General features: G+C 32.8%; 2 long non-coding RNA genes across 5 annotated transcripts in view; one reads left to right on the plus strand and one right to left on the minus strand.

The window, feature by feature from the left end:
* LOC109496175 overlaps window positions 1-17,203 on the plus strand; it is a 593,347-nt gene that overhangs the window by 496,936 nt on the left and 79,208 nt on the right. The window lies entirely within an intron of this gene.
* Window positions 1-17,203, minus strand: part of LOC123383138 — a 52,188-nt gene that overhangs the window by 2,013 nt on the left and 32,972 nt on the right. The window contains exon 3 of the long non-coding RNA XR_006592549.1: window positions 1,466-1,518. This is a non-coding gene — a long non-coding RNA (uncharacterized LOC123383138). The remainder of the gene's footprint in view (window positions 1-1,465; window positions 1,519-17,203) is intronic.

The following is a 17,203-nucleotide window of genomic DNA, read 5'->3' on the forward strand; positions in this document are numbered from 1 at the left end:
AAGTATTAGATTGTAGATGGCAGAAGATTAAAGACTTATTAAATTGATGTGCTAACTAATTTGAGAAGAAGAAGATGAATAGCTTTGGTGAACACCCCTCTGCCAACTTGGCATTGTCTATTGAATTATATTAATTTTGTGGAAGATCCTGAATATGATAATGAAAGGAAGGTCCAGGTAAGGGAATAGTACATAGGTACTAAGGGCAAGAGAATGTGGCAAATAAGGGATTGTAAATAGATTTAAAAGCCTAGAAAGTATAATAGCTATGACAATAAAAATAAAATAATATAAGCCCAATATTTATTGAATACACTTACATGAAATGATACCAATTATGATGTTTCTGAGCTCTCATATCAAATATGTATAATAGGTAGAATTATGTAAGTCAATAATTGTGTAATAATTTTATTCTTTTTTCACAATCTCATTACTTAAAAATACACAGGTAGATTTCAATTCCATGAAATACAGAGCTTAGAAGTTTTACACCTGTTCTTATAATAAGAAAAAAGCTAGACATCCTGGAAATCAGTGACTTTTTGTCAACCCATCAGAAAACTAAGATTTCAGGGCAAACAGCCAACCCAAAATGTCAAGAGATGGATCTATCCATAAAATTATATCTGAGATCTGATTACCTAGAGGAATGGGTGTTTGAATCGTGACTAGTGGCACTACTTAAATAGTAATTTTGAAGAACTGCTGATGCAGTAGGAGACTGAGAAATTTCTGAGGCCACAGTCTTTGGGAGGTCCCACACTTTTGTAGGCTTACCTCCAGGAACACCACCAGATTCTCAGGGTGAATTCTGAGAAAGATGCTGCTTATCACAGCAGCAGGAGGAGGGGAAGATTAATCCTTGAGACATAAACCGAGAACATTCTCCATAATAAAGACCTAACACTCAACAGAAAATGCTTTGCCAAAAGCTTACCTCAGCTAGATGAAAGGAATTTCCTCCAATCTAGCCTTTTCCGGCTTTCCTGTCTAGCCCAATGTTTAGAGAAAGAATGTAGTAAAAAGAGAGAGAGAGAGAGAGAGAGAGAGAGAGAGAGAGAGAGAGAGAGATTTTAAACACTGTAATTAGGAAAGGGAGTAGGGGACCAGGGTGGTGGGGTGGAATTATACCACTGGAGAAACACTTGTGAGGGCCACATACCAGAGAATCAAAGCCTGAGATTTAAACATTAGATTATAGAACACTCTCTTCATCTTGCACCATTTACAACAACAAGGCTCTAGTATAAAAACAGTGGATTACAACAAAGAGCTGCAAGAGGCAGACTCCTTACAGAAGTTAAAGGCAAGCATGGTGACACAAATAATGACAGTAGAACAGTTTGATCTGATGGCGCTTAAAGCTGCAGCGAGCATTAAATATAGTCCAACTCCTACCCAAAGTAACATAAATCCTAACCCCAACACCTACTTACCTTAGCCCCTATGACCTGATACATACCTGGCTTTCAACTAACAGTTATTAATCACGCAAAAGGTGCCAGAAAACATAGTCTGAAAAGACAAATCAAATGTCAAACTCAGTCTCTGATATTACAGATATTAGAATTATCAGACAGGGAATTTAATATAATTATGCTTATTGATATGTTAAGGCTTCTAATGGAAAACATAATATGCAAGAACAGATGTTTAATGTAAGTGGAGAGATAGAAATTCTTAAAATTAAAAGGAAATGCTAAAAAAAGAAACTTCCAACACAATGAATATTGGCTTTGATGAGCTCATCAGTAAACTGAACATGGCTGAAGAAAGAATCAGTAAGCTTAAGTATAGGTTAACAGAGACTTCCAGAACCAAAAACCAAAGAAAAAATACAAAAGGTAACATCTAAGAACTCTGGTACAATTTTAAAAATGTTAATTGGAATATCAGAAGGAGAAGAAAGAAAATTTAGCAGAAAAAAATATTTGAAGTAGTAATTCATGCAAATTTCAAAGCTAAAGACAGACAACAAACCACAGATCCAGGAAACTCAGAGAATGCACAACACAAACATACTGATGTGTATTAATTTCAAATTACATCAAAACATAATACTGCCTAGTAGAAACTAGGTAAAAAAAATGAATTGGAAATTTTCAAAGAGAAAAACAAAACAAAACTAATAAAGAAGAGGTGAGTGAACAGGGAGCCTGGGTGTCTCAGTCGGATAAGCGCTGTTGTATTTTGGCTCAGGTCATGATCCCATGGTTTCTGAGTTTCAGCCCCACTTTGGGCTCTGTACTGACAGCTCAGAGCCTACAGCCTGCTTTGGATTCTGTGTCTCCCTCTCTCTCTGCCCCTCCCCTGCTCACCCTCTCTCTCTCTCTCAAAAATAAATAGTAAAAAAATGATAAAAATAAGTATTAAAATTTTTTTAATAATGAAGGAGAAATAAATTTTAACAAACGAAAACTGAGGAAATTCATTGACGGTAGGCCTTTCTTTCATGATATAGGATACATTATATATACATACTTCAGGCAGAAGAAAATTTTATAGGGCAGATTTGTGGGTCTAAGTAAAGAAAGGAAGAAGGCCAGAGAAGGAATAAATAAGGTAAAATAAGATTTTTTTTAAATTTTTTTAATGTTTATTTATTTTTGAGACAGAGGAGAGACACAGCATGAGCAGGGAAGGGGCAGAGAGAGAGGGAGACACAGAATGTGAAGCAGGCTCCAGGCTCTGAGCTGTCAGCACAGAGCCGGATGCAAGGCTCGAACTCACAAACTGTGAGATCATGACCTGAGCCGAAGTCGGACGCTTAACTGACTGAGCCACCCAGGCGCCCCTAAAATAAGATTTTTTAATTTGGGGACACCTAGGTGGCTCAGTCAGTTAAGTGTCTGACTCTTAATTTCCGCTCAGGTAATGACCCCATGTTATGTGAGATCAAGCCCTCCATTGGGCTAGTATGGACAGTGTGAAGTCTGCTTAGGAATCTCTACCCCCACCTCTCTTTTTCCCCTCTCCTGCTTGTGCTCTGTCTCTGTCTCTCAAAAATAAATGAATAACGTTTTGTAAAAAAAAAAAAAAAAAAAAAAAAAGATTATTTTCTTATTCTTAATTGTCCTAAAAAGATAACTGTTTAGTTAAAGTTATAGTTCTAAGAATGTACTGGGTGAAAATAGCATATGTTCAAGTGAAATGAATGACAGCCGTGTCACAATACATGCAACAAGAGGAAATTGGGATATTCTATTATGTACCTGCAGTACATGTGAACTGATACGGTGTTATTTGTAGGTGGACAGAGTACTTAAAAATATAAATTGTGAACTATAGGGATGTAGTAAAAAATTAAAAAGAGGTATAATTGGTATGCTAAGAAAGGACATAAAATGGAATCATTTAAATTGCTTAATTTACATTAAAAAAAGCAGAAATAGTCGCAAACATATTTATCCAGTTGGATTAACCAAGAAGCAGGTGGTTATATCCCCACAAATGGCCCATACTCACATCAACTGTCCACACTGAACACTGATTAATAGAGAGGTATGCTGGGGAAATATAGCAATTATTATTAGAACAAATATAAGCATAACTTTTGCACATTACAATCCAGTCTTGGAATCATTGCCTTGTAGAGTTGAGGGATTCTTAGGTGTTTTTTGTTTGTTTGTTTTTTGTTTTTGTTTTTGTTGTTTTACTTATCATCCACATCAATCATTTTCCTTCCTTTGACATTAGAAAACTTGTACTCTAGTGCACCGATATTGAGTAGTTTTCTTCTTAAATTTCTTTAAAATTAATAGAAGAGCATTTGCTTGATGTACTGATGCTCTTACCCTAGTGAACAAAAAGTATCTTTGAGCTAGAATATTAAAATACATTTAAGTGTTTGTCCTGCCCAAACCCTGGAATCCATAAGGAGTCTTGATGCATTATGAATGTGTCTAAAGAGAGAATGGCATTGAGAACTCAAGTTCTGTGTACTGTGTACTACTGGAGTGCCATTGCTTCTCAGTCTTTCAGTGTACAGAGCTAAGGAATATAAGAATGCATACTAAACCAAGAAAATAAATGTCCATGCTGATGTATCTAACTATATGCATATGTGTGTGTGTGTGTGTATACACTATGTTATGAATTACATGGATTCATTATATATTCATATACATGTATATAAATATATATACATATATATATGTATGTATATGTTGAAACTGAGGGCACCAAACTGATGCAGCAACTAATAATTTGAGCAACAAAATAAATATGATAGTACTTGATTATAATCCATAAAACCAAAATAAAATGAATCTATAAATATGTAAATAAATATTACTCTTAAAATATATATTAACTGCAAAGGAAAGACAATAACTCTATATTGGAGAAACCAGGAAAGTCAACATCATGGGTAATAAAACAGAGCAGTATTATGAACCCTGTCATATAATGCTTTCAGAAGAATTCAACATCAGCTCTGTGATATTCTTGACAAAAATACATAATATCAGTCTAGTCATGAAGAAGCCTAACACTCAACCAAACTGACTGTAATTAGACAAAATAAATTATTAATATTCTTCAAAAATATCAAGGTCATGAGAGACAAGGAGAGCTTGAGGAACTGTTACAGACTAAAAAAGCCTAAGGAGAAATAATAACTAAATGCAATGTGAGATCCTGAAACAAAAATAACTTCAGTGGAAAAACTGGTGACATTGGTATAAAGTCTTTAAGTTAGTTCATAGTATTGTAGCAATGTTAATTTCTTGGTTCTGACAATTCTTTGGTTAGGTAAAATGGAAATATTAGAGAAAGCTGGAGGAGAGATATATAAAATGTCTTTATAGAATTCATCAACTATTCTCTGGGCCTAAAGTTAGCTGAAGAGACCTTTTAAAAGATCTCTAATTGTCTTGGGATTCAAATATTTTATTAACAATTATCTAAACTGTGAATAGCTTTAAATATCTCCCATGCCCAAATTTGGAGTGGGATCCAGCTCTATTGATTCCAAGTTCAATGATCTTTTCAATATTCTCTGTTCTTCCAAATCTTTTGGGGATATATTTTACTCAAAGTACAATTGATCTGGTAATGCATTGAACTTGAAGTCTATTGTTAGGCATCATAAAATATGAAACTCATTTTTTAAAAAGTCTCATATATCCACATTCTTGATTCCTCTAAAAATAATCCAGAAACCCTTCCACTTAATTTTGTGGTTACTCAATTAGTTATTCTCTGCAAAAGAGATGAGAAAGCCAAGATTTATTTTCAAGAAGGCAGTAGGTTATCTTTTTTTTTTAAAGAGATCGTAGAATTATAGAGAAAAAGCATTTAGAATATTTTTATGTTTCTTTCCTATCCTAAGTGTCTTTCCTATCCTAAGTTTGTTCTTAAAATTGGTAGCTTCAGGTTATCCAGGTAGTTTTATAATACTGTTTTGTTTCTTCTGGAGTGTTTAAAAAAGAACATATTAAGACAATATAGCTTTTTAAAAACATTATCAGTAGAGAAAATACAAATTCTAAATATATAACATAATGGTATTTCCCCTGGACTTCCGAAATCAGCCTTGTCATTCTTTAAGCAATAGTTGAAATCATATTTCCTGATGCTAACTTATAAAATAAAACTGTTGGATATTCTCACTGACTGTGCTCTTTAATTTTGCTGCAATTTCCAGTGCCATATAAGAATATCTATTAGTATGTTATTGAAATGCCATCAGTGCCTACAAAAAAATGCAGAAAATTTAGCTCACAGAGTCACATGCTGAATTTTATAGATGGTTCTATAGTGGTATTGCTATTAGTATTGAGTTATTATTCATAGCATTTAATGAGAATATTATATAACTGTGTTATATAGAAATTAATCATTGATTAAAAATCATTATTTGGGGATTTATCAGCAAAATACTGATTTTATTAAATTAAAATTCTGGATTTGGAAATATTAAGCTAAAATTCCAAACTTCTATCATTTTCCTGAGTCTTCCACAATAGCATCTGCAGTGTCCTCATTGACTAATTGATTTTGCATGAGCTTCATTCCCATTTTGAGTAGCTAATTGAGATGATTACAATTGTCATTTTACCTTAAAACTTAAAGTGAAGTTACTTCTATGAAAGATCCTGGACAGAAACACATAGAAACAAATACATTTAAACAACAAATTACTTTGAGGATCCACAGAGGTAAACTCAATAGGAGCTGTTCATAATACAAACCCTGGGGACATCCTTATTAGTCTGCCCACCAAGTGGACTGTGTGTGTGTTGTGAACTCTGTGACTAGCAATAGCCAATAATTTAAAGCCAGTAGAAGAATCATTCCATACATTTAAAATGTGATCACCTACTCTTTGCTGGCATTTAAAATAAAATGAAGAAATGTAAAGTGGGTGAAATGGACTTAAAATTCTCCAAGGGCATCCATAAAGTTGTCTTGTGGTTTTGTATTGACAACTTTATGTTGAATATGAATGTTTAGGCTGTCAAGGATTTCCTCCTTTTGGGATGGTAGGCATGAGAGACATAATGTCAAATGTTTATTGAGTCCCTGTAGTTTTCCTGCCTAAAATAAAATATGCTCCAACAGAATAATTGCCAGATGGTTAAGGTAGGTCATGGTGGTAATAATAAGATGAGGAAGAAGATGATGATGGCAAGCTGTAACTTTAAATACCAAAAGAAATATAAATAACAGAAAGCATAATTTAGATAGGATATGGTTGCCAGAACTCAGAATATGTAGCCTCTAACAATCATCCTTAAATTTGTCTTTATTCTCTCTTGATCTGTGTTAGGGAGTGTTATTAGTGATTTAATGAAACCACTTTCACTAATTTCTTATGTAGAGTAAAGAGAGATGTAAGCCAAGTTAAGCTTCCTTTCAATATGTTCCTATGTGTACTATAGATAGCAGAATTTCTAAAATAAAGAAGTCACACAGAATTTAAGTTCACAGTATTTTAGAGATCGATCCCAAATTCACTTACTATGTTATTTCTCTCAATCATTTCATTGGGAACCTTGGAAACTAAAGTAAACCCAGGCTTTTGAGAGTTTTATGTTACTTGGAAACCTATACATTAAAGTTCTATATCCTCCACCATGGAAAGTTTACTATAATTAAATATCCTGTAATATAAATCTAATAGGTACTTCTAGTGTAATTTACACAAAATCCAAAAATCAAAAGCAACTAAGGAAAATCTAACAACAATGCCATTAGAAGAGAGGTAAGGCAGAAGCTCATTCACAGTCCAACTTCATTTAGAGGATAGAGACACAAGGTCTGCTAGAATCACATAAACTTTTTGTTCTAGAATTGTTATTCTTCAGTGTATTATACAGTTGTGGGAACAAGACTAGTTACTGGTGGATTGTATTACATTACCCTTAATTGTCCCCCCAAATATGCTATGCATATATATAAGTCTTATTTTCAAGTGAATTTTAATACTTTGGTGTTGATTTTACCTCTAATTCCATTCTAGTTTTTTCAGTCTTAAGTCTTGGTGGCTTTGAAAGTAAGAAAAAAGCATCATCTAAAACTGGTTTTGCTTTATTTTGGCAATACTAGAAATGCAATTAATGTGTTCTTGGTATGAAATCATGAATAATATGATATTGTTAATGACTGTGCTTTTAAAGACTTCCTATATATCAGAAGCTTATATTATTTCATTGAGTTCTCTCAGTAGCTCTTTTGGCCACTGTTATGTGTAATGAAACACAAAATTATTTTCAATCTAGTAAAGTGTAGAAGATTTAATCCCAGATTTGACTGATTGGTACCTTTGTGCCTGCCAACACTTGATTAAAGTGTATACAATTATGAGAATTTGGATAATTAGTTAAGATTAGGATTCACAATCTTGATTTTGGTTCTTAAAGAGTTAAAGGAAATATTTGTTGGTTAAGCATATTTTTTTCCTTCTCAGTTTTTAAGAAAATACTCAGAATTTTACTTGTGGTACTGCTTGCTGAAGTCTTTACATCCTTATCTTGACCAGCAGATAGATGATTAAAGTGCTTTTTCTTTCCAAGAAAATTGTAGTTTCTGGACTAGCATTTTTATAGTTCTACAGAAAGACCAAAGTAGTGATCTATCATTTTATTATAATTCATCACTATTACCTCCTCTATTCATAAATAAACATGGTGGGATTTGAAAGTTTACATCATGTTCTACTTTGTCAAAAATACCTTCTTCAATGATTTCTAGAATACCAATTGAAGACTAAATTGTTTGAACTGTTTGAACTTGAAATACATACTGAAGGAGGAAATCCTTGGATACTCAGATCGTGATTTATATAATACATATATTCTGATTTGCTCTTTGTAGATTAATGCATTGACATTCAGATATTTTGGGATATCTTATATATAAAAGGGAATATATCTTAAAGATATTAGCCGTGTCATATAATCTTGACTATAAATTATCTCACCAATGAGAATGTGTTTCTAATATACATTTTGTGGATTAACAAGCCACTAACATTCACCGAAAGGAGACAATTTATATTGTAATTATAATTGTATATTTTTGGAAGGTATAGGGCACTGAATCAACTTGTAGTGAACACTTCTGGAGTATTGCTTTTCCAATGTAATGCTAAATGACCATTCTTGGAATATGTATTAATTATTAATATGGATTAATTATTAATTTTAGGATGATTAACTGTCCCATGAACTAGCCTAATTAAGACATATATAATATCCCAGTGTTTATTTAAAAGTAAATTACAGATATCATAGTAATTGGTTATAATTATACCTCTCAAAGTCTATGAGAAGAATTTAAAAGTTCTGAAAGATGCCAGAGATATTTTACTTAACGAATCAGCTAGGTTGGAAATTAAGTTGTTTAAATGCTTTAGTACTATTTAGTAGGATGCTATTAGACATCTTGGCTTCTCAACCTTACTTTTACTATAAACTTGTAAATATAGCATTATTAAATTTCGTGATCTGTTATGATTTTGTATTTTTATATAATAGTGTTACATTTCTTTTCCTACTTTTCACTCCATTTGTGACTTCATTCCTTTATATCTGATTAAATTAACCAAAGAGTTGTTTAAAATTTTAAGGGGATAAACTACTTCTGAAAGGAAATATTTGCAGTATCAATCTATAATTGCCCATTAATTAGATTTTAAGTAATACTCTCTTCATCAAAATATCTCAAGGAATATTTACCTTCTCCTTATTCAAAGAAAACTGTTTTCCACCGATTATCTACTTTACTGACTTTTTTTCCTATTAGAAGAATCTTGCATGGTGTGTTTTTGGGTTCTCCCTCCTTTTGTGTTCCTGCTGACTCTATTCTACTCTAATAATGCGCAATTATTTTTCCCTTCACTAATTTTGGAGAAAATGGTAACTTTCAGAATGGTTTTACTAAAAATTGGTCTTGTATCTGATAGAACCTTGGAATCCATGAAACTTTTCAAGTGACAAGTTAAATGAGCTCCTCTACCTTAGCAGTTGAAGAGTTTCAACATTATACAATCTCATCTCAACACGTCTATAGATAGAACTTTCCAGAGGTGGCTCTTCACAGAGTAGGGACTTGCTTTGATACAAGTGGTATTCATAAACTAATTTCATAAATCTCATAATTTGTAAATTCTCAATAATCCTATAAATATATAGCAAATATATTTTGAATGGCATTAGTGCTGAAATGATGACACTCATTTTGAGAACTCTCTTTTTTAAATATTGTATGTGCCGTATTATGTTTATATATTATTTCAGAACCACATTTTGTCCATCTAAGAACCAAATATATTCTAACTATACACTTTTTCAAGTTGTTTTATTTTGTTGCTACTATAGTTCCTCTACTATATTTGGCATATATATTTGTGTTCTTGTTAATATTGTTCTTGAAATTTCAAACAAATGATGTCTTCTTTTATCTGTAATGTTTCATTTCAAAGACTATAATTACATAAACACAGTAGTCAGAGGATATTCTATTTGGAAGACAATAATTGCTTTCTCTTAGGGTACTAGGGATGCAGAATGCAGGTATAGAAGGATAGTGTTTATACACAAAAGGAAATATCAGTCTTTCCTCCAAGTTAGGAAATTGTTGTGATACCTTCATTTTAAATATGAAGATATTTTATAACTGAAAGTTAAGAAAAACATATTTTGAAGAGGACACACTAGAAATCACGTCTCATATATTGCACTGGAAAGGCATGGCATTATTATGGACTTAATAAAAGCTCAGGTTTCAAACGACTTGTATAATTCATTCTTTTTTGTAATGATTTATTTATTTTTAAGAGAGAAAGCATGAGCAGGGGAGGGGCAGACAGAGAAGAGGACAGAGGATCTGAAGCAGGCTCTGTGCTGATAGCAGCCAGCCCCATCGGGTGCTCAAACTCAGGAGCCGAAGTCGAATGCTCAACCAACTGAGCCACCCAGGTGCCCCATCATTCTTAAACAGTCTATACTACAGTCAAACCAAGTACCTAAAATAATTTTGATAACTTTTTTCCCTTGGATTATGCTACATTTAGCTCAACTGAATCACTGTCTTTGTGCCATAAGAAAAAGAAAAAAAAAAAAAACAGGAACTTTGATTCTGTGTACACCAGTATAAGAAAAAAACATAAATAATAAAAATTATAGACTTTTCACCTTTTTAATTTTATTTTTTTTCAAATTTAAACATACTTATTCATTTTTTGTAAAATTAGAATCTTAAAGCATTTTATTTCCAATATTCTCTTTTTAATTCAGATGCTCTTTTGGTTAATGTTATGGGGTTTTCTTGTTTTCATTTAAAATTATTATTTTTTGTTTGAGGGAAGTTTATACACAATGTTACATTAGTTTCAGATGTACAAAGAAAAAAGAAAAGAAATAAGTGAGACTGAGAAAGACATACACCATATGATTTCACTAATATGTGGAATCTAAAAAAAAAAAAAAAAAAGAAGAAGTCAAAAGAATAAAGAAACAAAAAGTACGATGTAAATACAGAGAACAAACTGGTGGTTCCAGAGGGGCAGGGGATGGGAGATGGGCAAAATGGATGAAGACGAGAAGGAGATACAGGTTTTCAGTTATGAAATGAGTAAGTCATATATAGAGAATGCAGCCAATGATATCGTAAGAGTGTTGTATAGTAACAGATGGTAGCTACACCTGTGGTGAGTACAGCATAATGTATAAACTTGTCGATTCTCATCCTATTTTAAATTTTTTATTATTTAAAACTGGGTTAATGATATCTTTATATTCCCATGATATCCATAAGTATGTATCAGACAATAATAGCCAAATGATGTATGTAGCAAAATACCTCATTTGGTCTTCCCACCTACTTGACCAAGCACTTATAGTTGCCCATTACTTACCCACTTATTTGCCTTGACCAGATATTAGTCAGGTTTATCTCCTCCCCAGAGCCTTGAACTTTGGTTTGTTCCTAAGTGTATGTATCATTCCCCTCTAACAACTCATTCCGAGGATTGGCTGACCACAGAAACATTTTATTTTAAGTGTCTAATTAAGCTTTCTGTTCACCCCCACTAGTTGCTTCTTCTACAATAAAGTTTCTGTTAGCTCTACTTACCTCTCGTTATAGGAAAAAAAAAACTTTTTGTGGTTAATTTTGAGATGCTTGCAAATCTTTTAGTCAGAGTATTCTTCCTACTATGATAGTCTTTCCAAAAAAGTTTATTCTTACTAAAGTCCAGGTCTATTTATTTTTTGTTTTATTATTTTTTGGCATACAAATATATTCAGTTTATATTCAGAAGGTTTATTTTTATTTGACAAACCAACGTTATTATCCTCACTTTTGCCGTTTAGGAAACTGCCTATGAAAGAAGTAGAAGTAATTTAGCAAAGATAACACATATAATAAGGTTCATATTAGAGTGTTAACATAGGTCTGGATTACACACAATTCTCACTTATGACCTAGCCTTATATTATACTTCCCCAAATGTGAAAACATTAGAAAGGGGTGTGCATGTTTAAAAACACAGTGTTTTTTTTTTTTGTTTGTTTGTTTGTTTGTTTTTAAGCTTCTAATCTATTCCCTATCCTTCCTCAGTTTTGGGAATGCATCTTGCGAGCCACCACTCAGTAGAATTATTAGGCACATATACTTTTTTTGGCCACTTGGCCATGTGTTTTGTCCTCAAAATATCAAGCATAAGTTTATATTTAAGCTTAAATCTAACAGCTGAGTCATGTGCTCAGGTACATGCCAAGCAATAGAGGCCACATGCCCCTGTCTCCTGGTGGCCAGGCGGATTCCTCTGGGATACCTCATCCTCAGCTGGTGGGGTTGTTTGGATCCCACCCACCATCTGAGTTTTGCTGCATTTCATCCCTCAGAGCCTTGAGATATGATCCGATAATCAGATTCCAGGGGTTGATTAAAACTTAGCAGGGGACTCTACAAGATAATCTTTTAAACCCAAATGAATGAACTTGTGAATTCCATCATCACTGGATAGAATTCCAGGAATTTGAGCAAATGAGAAGTTTTAGAAATGTGGGGCTTGAATTTGCTCTTTTCAAATGTACCACAGAGGAATTTTTAAAAATATGTTAAGTCATCTGTAGCCTTTGCTGAAGTATTTATCTGCAAATCCCATCACTTTGTAGTTTCATTGTAGGATAAATGAATTAGTGCCACCTAGATTTTTAGCTTCTGTCGAAACCAACAAAGGTGGCTTTTCTGACTTCTCACTTCCCTGTGCGATTTGAAGAAAACTTATGATCACCATTCCAATTTTTGATTGTTCTTTAATGTATTAGACTACAATTGGACTTAGAATAAGTAATAACAATTTCTTTAGAACAGTTCAAAATATGCCAGCTGATCAAATTGTTTATCAAGCCATACTGTATGGTTCTCTATATGTGTTATTTCCATGATGTAACCCATATACTTTGTGGGCCAAGCTTCTTCTAGAATAAGTAACAGATGTGAGCACAAAAGAAAGGAGACCTATTCTGAGAACAATGTGAAAAATGATTCTGGATTTCTAAGTTTAAGGTGTTAGCTAAGATTATTGTGCTACAAAAAATAGCAAGAGTCTACCTTTAGGATAAAGAAGCAATCAACTGATGCATGGCTGGGCACAAACATTAGCAATGGAAAATTACTTTTTCAGGCTATGTAAGAGTAAAAAATTAAGCTTATGTTTATATTTGAGCTGAAATCTAACAGCTGAATCAGGTACTCAGGTATAGGTCATTGTAGTGTGTCCTTTTCTTCTGAAATATTTTAGTGGTATCTTCCTGAATTTGAGCATTGTCAATAAACAATGGAATTATAAAGTATCTGAAGGGAATGCTTGAGTGGCTCAGTTGGTTAAGCATCCAACTTCAGCTCAGGTCGTGATTTCGCAGTGCATGAGTTCGTGCCCTGCTTCAGTCTCTGTGCTATCAGCTCAGCCTGGAGCCTGCTTCGGATTCTATGTCTCCTTTTCTCTTTGCCCCTCCCCTGCTTGCTCTCTCTCCCTCTCTCTCTCACAACAATAAATATAAATAAAAATAAAAATTTTAAATAAAGTATCTGAAGGAAGAAGGATGCTAAAATTAATATAAACAACTAAAGTGAAAAAAAGCTTAAATGAAAAGAAAAAGGGAAAAGAGGGAAAAAAGAATCCAATTATGGGATTCCAACTAATTAATAACTGTTAGACTGATTTTGTAATCTATTTAAACAGATAATTTTTCTTTTGCTAAATTTGAGATAAATTTAGGATTTAAATTCCATGGTGAAAATAAGGAAGTATTAAACTATAAAAATTTATCTTGCCTCAAAGAACAACATCTATTACAAATTGATATCTATATCTATACCTGTCTGTTTCTATGTATAGGGTAGTATATGTTCATTTATAAGTTAAAAGTAAAATATATTCATAAGTTGAGAATCTAGCTTTTATCATATTATTTTACGAAATAGCTTTTAATAACTTTTAACTTTACCTTATTATTTTAGGAAATAACCTTTAATTTAAAATTTAGGAAATAATTTTAAAAGTTATAAACTACTAAACATTAAAAAATAATGTGTGTTTTTTGTGGTTATATTTTTAATTTTCCTTCCCTATTTTCAATATCTCCACCTTCCACAGTTTCCTCTCATCTTTATGTACCCAATTGAGAAGCTCTTTTATTCAAAAGATTAAAACATACAGTGCATAGAAAATACTTAACCCATGGCCTAATACATAGTGTTTGCTTGATAAATTATAGTTATTAATAAAAGTATACATTAGCTAACTTCTGAACTTCTTTAAGCCTCAAATCTGTATCTTCAGCTGAAGTGATTAAACACTTGATAAGTAAAACTACAAACCTAGAGTAGTTCTTGTAGAATAGTGGTGGATTGGTGGTGGGGGATTGGCACTATATAAGTATCTTACTTAATACATAACAGTGCTCAAAGGAGTACATATATAAAACCACTGCTTTGAAAAGCAGACAAGTTATCTTTTAAAACAAGATAGAAGAAATGCTAAGCACAAACCTGTATCAGTGTTTCAATTTTTTTTTTAATGTTTACTTATTTTGGGAGACAGAGAGCATGCATGCACATGAGTGGTGGGGTTGGTTGGGGGGAGGAGGAGCAGAGAGAGAATCCCCAACAATCTCTGTGCTGTGCTGTCAGCATGGAGCCAGACAGGGGGCTTGAATTCATGAACTATGAGATCATGACCTGAGCCAAAATCAAGAGTCAAATGCTTAACTGAAGCTACCCAGGTACCCCTTGAATCTGTTATTGTAATGGACATAATAATTGCCAATCTTTTCACTATTTTAATCTGTCTCATTCCTCTATAGTCTGAAGACTGGCACTGTACTCTTTCCAAAAATATATATAAAAATTAAACTGATTAAGATGGGTTCTGGCATCATCTCGTTGGACTCAGATCCATAGCATAATTCTGGGTTAGCTGTGTTTGCTGAAAGGTCTCTGAATTTGCCTCAGTTGTTTCCTTTGGATATCAAGGCTTGACATAAATTTTTACCCTAATGATACAGCCTAGAGCTTTTACAGACAGTACTTTCTATTAAATGCAGCATGGAGGATGATAAAGTATTTTAGGCGAATTCCTATTAGGCTTTTACTGTGGTTGTCTCTCCTAAGGATAAAGAAAAAAATATTGCAGAAAGCTATTTCTACATGAGCTTTGTCCCACCCCATGGTAGTTATTTCTGATCCAATGAGGGATTCGTTGCCTACCCAAGTGATTAAGTTTTTAATTTGGTAATTCATATTATTTCTACGCTTTTTTTTTTCTGTTACACTCCCTAGGCCTTTCTCAGGAATGGTTTCATTTACTCTGAATTTGCTTTCTTTATGGAGATTGGGGCTCCTGGTAGCTTTTGAAAATATTTTACAGGCTACACAGCCCTCTGCTAATTGATGCTTTGCCCTTTTTCTAAACAGACTTAAATATTTGGGTCTAGCAAAAGCTAAAATATTCTGAATCTAATATTGAATAATTATACAAGAGTAACACCTTAACACTGTTTTTATGTGTTTATTAAAGTAAGCTTACTATATGCAGTATTCATAATTTAACAAGGAAATTAGAGTTTATAAGATGTAAAATGTGATAATTGTTTTTAAACATATTTGGAGTAAGCCATTGTCTCCTCAAATGCTTTAATTAATTGATCAGTTAATGGCTATGGAACAGTCCCTTATCAACATTGAGATTTGCTGGATGCACATTGAGTAGGACTATAATAGTCTGTGTGTGTGAATGAAGCCATGAACCTTCACTGTAAGAAACTGAAATTTCCACTGTAGAGACTAATCCAATGCTTATTAAACTTTAGTTGAACCAATTTAGAATTGCCTGATTAATTAAGTGACTGAATATGTTTCAAAAACCACCTGCAACTGTCTTCTATTTGTCAATCATTTCAATAGACTGAGTATTTAAATCATTTAAAGTTATTCAATTTCTGTATTCCATAGTTAGCATTGGTGTTTACCTACATGAATGATTTCATTTTGTTTAACTATACTCTATTTTTATTTGGCAAATAGCTGTATGAGGCATATGTGAGCTAATTCAGAACTGGTAAGAGAGAACAGATCAATAAAACAATGGAGCAGACTTGCCTTATTGCACTTTACTTCAAATTCCTGAAATTGACATGTACATATGTGTCACATGTACATGAACTTGCATATACATTCACAAAAACTCTTTATTTGTCACAGTTATATACATATATACATATATATACTAAATATTAATATATGTAACATATGTACTGCAAATTAATATATATGTAACATACATATTAAAAAATCCATAACTAGCTTGAGAAACAAAAAATAGTCACTGGGAAAAAAATATTGAAATTAACTCCAGAAAGACTAAATGTGGACTGTGACCTTAATGGAAATAGGGTCATTACAATTGCATTTAGTTAAGATGAGGTCATACTGGAGTTGGGTGGACCCCTAATGTAATATAACTAATGGCTTTTAAAGAGGGAAATTTGGACACACACACACACACACACACACACACACACACAAATGCCATATGAATGTTGGAATTATACTTTAATAAACCAAAGGACTACCAGAGGCTAGGAGTTCTGAACATACCTTTCACTAGTGCCTTCAGAGGTAGCATGGCCCTCCTAACACCTTATTCTGACACTTTTAGCCTCCAGAACTGAGGTATGATAAATATCCATTGTTTAAGCTACGTAGTTTATGGTGCTTTGTTATGCCAGCCCTATCAAACCAATGCAACTGTACAGACAAATATGATCAGTGGACACATATATAAGTATTACAAATACAACCAGAGACAAATATCTGAAGATTGTCTCTCAAAATTGAACACTGTTCAAAGTTAGGTTGGCTAATGTGGATGATTTTTCTTCTATATTTTTGTATTTTATTGCTTCTAAAATGAGTATTTATTGTCTCTTTGATTAGAAAATAATACCATTTTATTGTTATAAAATATAAGATGTTACCATAGCATCTCAGAATTATCAGGATAAGTAAGCAATATGACATTTACTTGGAGACAGTAAGGAGAACAGTAAAGCTTGGAATTCAGATAGTTTGAATAAAACTTTTGCTCATTATTTATCAACTAGGTTATTTTGCTCAAATTAGTTAACTACGTCTTAACTTTCTCATTTATAAAATGTGGGTAGAATGAGTACTTTGGATGATCGTT

This window comes from Felis catus, chromosome F2 (assembly GCF_018350175.1).
Source record: "Felis catus isolate Fca126 chromosome F2, F.catus_Fca126_mat1.0, whole genome shotgun sequence".
Lineage (NCBI taxonomy): Eukaryota > Metazoa > Chordata > Mammalia > Carnivora > Felidae > Felis > Felis catus.